Raw genomic sequence first — 6,647 nt, 5'->3', positions numbered from 1 at the left:
AAAGAAATCCATCATAAAGAGTCAATAAATAGCTCAGAAACTATAACCGAAGCAATAGTTGATACTGTGTGTAATCAAGGTCACAAATGGGCAAGCCTTCATTGCAAGATTTCTCAAATCCTCTTCAACGTAATGAGCAAAAATTTGGTTTCTCGACTCAATGACAACACCAGATAGGAAGGTAGAAAAATATCATCTGAAAACAAACTCAAATCTAGAAAGTTTGCCAAACTTCAATCTGATATATTGCAGCTTATTTAGTCTTGAATTCTTATTATATATAAATATTTATGGATTTTAACTCATACAATCTGTATAGAAAAACTGTATTAATGTATTTTTATTAAAAATCTAACATATTTGTGAACTTCTACTAAGCCATCCCTTGGAGCGTGCGTTTTCTAGTCTGTTGTACAGGTATTCGAGACGCCCATGACTTTTATCCTCTTCTCCCCTTCTTCTTGTGTTCTTCTTATTATTTAATATGATCTATATGTAAAGTGTTGTTTTATTCTTATGGTATAAAAGCATGACATCACTTACGTATGAAGAGTAGTTTATATTATGATCAAAGATAATATACGTCATGTGTTCATATTAAATCTATCGTAGAATTATTCCTCCACGCCTTTTCCTTGTTTCTCTCGGTTATTCCTGGATTCCCTGTTATTAATAATTTGTGTCTGATCAACCTCGTCAAGACACAATAGTTTTTCATGATCATACTCACATATTGTTACTCAGTACATAGATGACAGATATTTTCTCCTCAGAATAAAAGAATAATGATAACTGCTTGAGAAATAATAATAATACCTTATGACCTAGCTTGGGTGCGTTTGGTCAAATTATCCCTAGAGTCCTTTAACTCAAATAAATTACTTTTTAAGATTAGAAAAGGAAAACAGTTGGTAGATTTTCCTTTTTTTCTTTCTTCTTTTTTTCTTCATTATTTATTAATAATTCTTGTACAACATCTCCCTCTAAAAAAGTCTACAGATTGCCGCTTACTTTAGTGCAATATTAATATAATTAATTGTATTAGTCACATGCCTTAGAAATGTTCCCCCTCCGACTGGATTGCATTTTATTGGATCTCCATCACTGTATACATTTTCTCTCGGGTTTTATATTTTTCCATTTAGATATCCTAGCAAAACGCCTTCTGATCCTCTCTTCATTTTCTGTTCAAGGGATCTCGTCTCTGTGTGCCTCACTCGATGGATCTCATCTTCTTTAATGGAAGAATCGTTCCTTGTTCAGAGACCCCTTCCCTTTCTAAGTCTGTGATAGTGACTTCTGACCTCGTGAATGCCTCTATCCTCAAAAATACATAAATCCCTCCCAATCTTCTACGGAATAATCGTATACAACTATAAGAACCAGTGAGTTCCATAAAAAGACAGAATAATCCACTTAAAGCCCAAGTAAGGAACAGAAAGAGTTCTCACCTCCATCCACTACTCCTTCATTGAAATTCTGAAGTTCTGAAGTCAACTTTGCTTCGTCTCTTACTCTAGGATAGATATTTCATTTATAAGAGTCCTTCAGTGTCCTTGATGTATATAACGCAGAAATAACTTATCTCAATCACAATTCCATTTATAAGGTGGAGTTTGTGATATATAATCTATATAGATAATTATATAGCCTGGACCCTTGATTTCTTTATTACTTGTGTGTCTCTTTTGTCATTGGAAAACAAGTGGAAGATAATTACAGACTCTTCCACATAATGTGCCTCTCTTTTCTCGATAGTTTTGTCTGCATTGCCAATGTATTTTCTATTCTGGAAATATATATATATTTATTTCTGTATAAAAATGTATCTTTTTTTTTTTTTTGTGTGTCTAAAATGCCACTGATAATTTGTTGAATCTATTTATATTAATAACTTCTATATGGTATCATTTGTCATTTTAAATTTGTCTGATTCTCTGCTAATAACTTCTATAATTAATATATTTGGTTTTTTACTTGTATTTTTTTTTAATTTATCCATACTTATTTAACATAGAATTATAAACAAAGGTTATAAACAAATTATCTTGATAATGTTCACTATTTCAATGTAACGATAAAGACGTCATACTTCGTAATTAAATAATAATAATTAATATCACTATATAATACTGTGCTTCTAACAAATTCAAATAAAGTAAATACTAATTATATTTGAAAACTTGAGATTTCCTACTCATCGTGAATAGATCTCTTCAATGTTCTAATCTTGGAATCTCCTTCGCAAAGAAGGAGTCGAATCTGCTCTCTTGAGATGGATGATCATGTTAGAAGTATCTTTCTTTGATTTTCTCTACCTGGCTTCACTCTTATCTCTTGGAGAACATATCTGAAGAGTTACCGTATTTCCGTATCATCAAAATTGTAGGCCCTGATTTTGTAAGTTCAGTTGTATCTGGAGTTACGAATAACGAAGAACAACTGCCTGAATGGTCTCAAAGGGGGGGGGGGAATCTTATCTTCAAATAGTATGCAAGTGTTTGTCTAACATCCGTTTCTTTAGGTGAATACTTGGGTATGCTACAAACAAAAAGTTTTCGAATATGTAGATGTGCAATTTATAAAAGATAATTATAAGTCTTTTTAGTGTATTTGAAGTACGATAGGATGAAGGCGGATTTGATTTCTATTAATAATTAGTATATTTATTTCTATGTAAAAATGTAATATATATATAATTTACATTTGTCGCTAATAATTTGTTAAATCCATTAGTAATATTTAACATTAACAACTTCTATATTGTATCATTTGTCATCATTAATTTGTTTGATTATTTTCTATGATGAACTTCTATTAAAATTTCTAATTAATATTTTTGAAAAAAATAATCGTATTTCAGTTGTTGTTTTTTTATTTATCCATGATTTTTTAACTTAATATGACAAATATAAGTTATAATACTTTAACTTATCAATTTACTAGTAATCTAGTGCTACGGCTAAAGTGTTGGCCATTAGTTTTTGATTACTTATTGTATAACATCACATATTAGAGGCTTTAAGGGAAGAAACATAAGGGATCTCAATATTAATAGATCTACTTTTTATATAACTATTCTAGTGTTACTTAAAATATAAAAAATTCTCATTTCTATAGTAGAATCACGTGATGTTTTTTCCTCCAAAACCATAAATTTAATCAATAGTACCATATGTCTCGCTTCTACGTTTTACTCGCACATGCTCGATGCAAACCCCTAGATATGACTGATGAGCTAGGAAGTACTTTGTTCTTTAAAGGCGCTACCTAGCTTAGCCTTAGTTACAAATACTCGATGCTACATGCAAAATGCCTGCATCACTTCATTAATATGACTACAATTTTATTTCTTAGATCAAAAATTTGTATTTGATATACATCAGGGAGCAATGTATACAGTACTTCCTGTATACATGCAAAGGGTTTGCAATGTTTCATTAATATGACTACATTGTTATTTGTTAATTCAAAAATATGTATGCGAATATGATATGATATATATTCATTCAAACATACAAACAAACATTCATATATACAGACAGACAAACTTTCCTTTATCAATCTAAAATGTAATGTGATTTGAATATAAATATAATGAAATACCATGTAGAATTTTAATATTATGAAATATATTGTTGTATTAATATTTTAAAAATTGTAAAGAATTAATATGAAAATGATAGTCTGTGTACTTAAGAGATAAATACCAGTTGGTATGATTGACTTATTTGGTTAACTACTAGATGATTTTGTCCCTTTTTTTATTTTTTTTGTCGATGAAATATATCGCGAATTGCAGTAAAGTCCAGTTTAACTCAGTCTGTTCTAATCAACTCACTTTTTAATCCTTAAAATAAGATAATTTTCCATCTCTCGTGACGTCATTGAGGTGTTTTTTCCTTAGGAACTAATATCATTCAGTTGTATTTAAGGACCAGTCTTAGACTGGATTGTACTGTAGAAATGAGGATCGACACAATTCTTTTGATAATAGATTTGGAGAATGAAAAAACACTCTTCAGATTGTCAACTGGAAAAAAATACCGCACACGTAAAGAATATATATTTTGTACAACTCTAATCAATTATGAATAGACTCTAAACAAACATCAATGGGAAAAATACTCGCCTATTGCCCGCAAATATTTCTTCGATTTTCCACTAAAAGTATATAGTCAAGTTGTCCCCTTATCGATCAAACGTATCCTGCAGTTCCGGTTCTTGAACCGCTAGAACTGGAACCGACAAATTTGAAACGAGACCACAAGATATTGCTTATCGGTCTCGGTTCTTGTACTTTTGTTACTATAAAGAAAATAAATTATGTTTTGGGAATAACATAAAAGCAAGGTGGGATAATTTTTCTCAATATTGATAAACGTGTCCGTTGTTTTGAGTACTTTAATTTATATTAATTTAAAAAAGTGATATAGTTTACCTTAGTTTTCGGGACCCTACTAGAACTTGGTGAACGACGCAATCTAAGTATAAGGTAGATGCGGCCCTGTTTGTAACTAATATTATTTTCTAGCGGGGTTGCCTGTTACCAAACCGAACCTCTATAACAAAAGAACCGAGACAGAAGACCGGATACTGGATACAGTATATTTAAAAGATAACATAAATCCTGGAAGAGAGTAGAAGGGAGGCTGGTAACTTCATTTTTTACTACATTCAAAAACTGATTGAGCATTCGTGTGTGCTCATAAATGATGGATTTGTTGCAAATTTATAATTGTAAGACTTTGTTGGACTCAGAGTAGAAATGAAGATCCACATCTGAGTAATTCTTACCAATGTCCTTGTTTATTTCCTTCTCCCCATCCTCCCTCGTCACAGCGGGTTATAGCTGATCGAATGAAACGTCATAACAGCTTAACTACTCTCCTCCAAAACATTCCTCGAATTGTCAGGGTTCCCAAGTTGATATTTGGTTCCTTATTTTTTTTTAACATGCCCATCATATACGATTTTCATCACTAATTATCTTATGGCGTCGATAAAATATACTTTTTGTGCTCAATTCGTTTAAACTGACGTTAGGTTATAACCTAGCGTCAGCTTAAAGGAATTGAATCATTTTTTCCACCTTTCTGACACACCAAACATTAATATTATCACTTTATAAGGTACTAGCGGGAGTACCAGGGACTGCTTGGAGTATTTAAGCGTCGATGAACTTTGCTTTAGGAATATAGATATGTACTCCCCTTTTCTTTTCTACTTAATATGACGCGCTGAGCTTTAGCTACAAACGCTCGTCGTAACATTGTTATTTCTTAAATCACACAGTTCTACAGTAATAATTGCCTACTCCAAAATGACTTATCCACCGACCGATTGACAGACAAACTTTGCTTTATGAATATAGATTTAAATACAACACAAATACAGTCTTATGTTTGGTTACACCTAGAACTATGGGATATACTGACTACCATAGGTGTGAAAAAGTCCTTCTACTGCAAGTTCAAGCCACATCTCAAGTCTTTGCTCAGAAGTCCAATTCCTTGAATTGTTAATTACATCCAATTCAGTTAGATTCCTTCAAATTTTTGTAGTGTTAAATAATTAAGTCTGATTTAATAATCCCCACAAAATATACTTTAAAGAATACCTTATATCCAATACAAAAAAAAAATAACTGTGCTAAAATTTTCCCGTGGGAAATATATTTCAAGTACATACATATTTACCATTCCAATGTATTTATAGGGGTTGGAAAAAGTTGAAATGATTCATTTGTTTATATTTTATTTGAATTTCATCTTCAATCGAATTAAAAACGTCTATTCTTAGAAATAATCAGGCATGAATTGATACAAAGTCCTTCTAACGCTCCGTACAGGATGTAAAATGAGGAAAGTTGGTCTGTCCAAGGGCGACCACAGGGGGTAAGCTGTACCCCACCCATATCAAGGATTTTTTGTCTTTATTACCAAAAAATTATCGTTAAAATTCCCCTCACCCCTATTTTTCCATTTTCAATTTTTGCTATATAACAATATCTTTTGCCTGATTTTTCTTTTTTTTAGGGGTGGGGGTACAGTTTAACTCGGTCTCGATCCACTCTAGTTCAGTCCTGCATATCAGTCGTTAAACTTATCAATTTCTGCCCTTGATGACGTCACTGATGACAATACTAGAAGGACCGATAGTATTAAAGACCGGTCCTCAGACTGAACTGGACCAAATAAATCAGTACTGACAAATCATTAATGATGGCTTCATCAGAGATGTTTGCTGGATTTTTAGGGAGCCGTGACTATGATTTTTTTTTAAGGGGGGAATTTTAGACTTTTTGACAATTTTGAGATTTTTTTATAATAAATACTAAATTTGAGAGGAAAAAATTTTTTTGTACATTTTTACAGTAACTTGAACAAATAACCGTTTTTGATTAAAGACAAATAATAAAAAATGAATAAATTTTCCAAAATTTTTAAACTAAAAATTAATTCGGCAAGACGAATTTTTAATTGCTTGTGAACGGAACGTAAAATTAAACGGTGTTCCATGGAAAGTGCGTTCAATGAATGGAATATAATTTTTTTTTAACGCTAAAAAATGAGATTTTAGTGTTCCGTTCGTATAGTACTTAGAAAGAAATCCAAGTTTATATGTATATGTTTAAAAAATATTAT

At 31.4% G+C, this 6,647-nt stretch overlaps 1 long non-coding RNA gene across 1 annotated transcript; it reads right to left on the bottom strand.

Annotated features, from left to right (window-relative positions):
• Positions 1-215: 215 nt before the first annotated feature.
• Positions 216-948, bottom strand: LOC121115481 (uncharacterized). Its single transcript, XR_005863534.2, has 3 exons — positions 731-948; positions 544-663; positions 216-489 (listed from the first exon to the last, which is right to left on the bottom strand). It is a non-coding gene; the product is annotated as an uncharacterized lncRNA (long non-coding RNA).
• Between the last annotated feature and the right edge of the window lie 5,699 nt (positions 949-6,647).

This window comes from Lepeophtheirus salmonis, chromosome 3 (assembly GCF_016086655.4).
Source record: "Lepeophtheirus salmonis chromosome 3, UVic_Lsal_1.4, whole genome shotgun sequence".
NCBI classification, from domain to species: domain Eukaryota; kingdom Metazoa; phylum Arthropoda; class Copepoda; order Siphonostomatoida; family Caligidae; genus Lepeophtheirus; species Lepeophtheirus salmonis.
The sequence above is the reverse complement of the archived record's forward strand: the minus strand, read 5'-3'. Positions and strand labels throughout refer to the sequence as shown.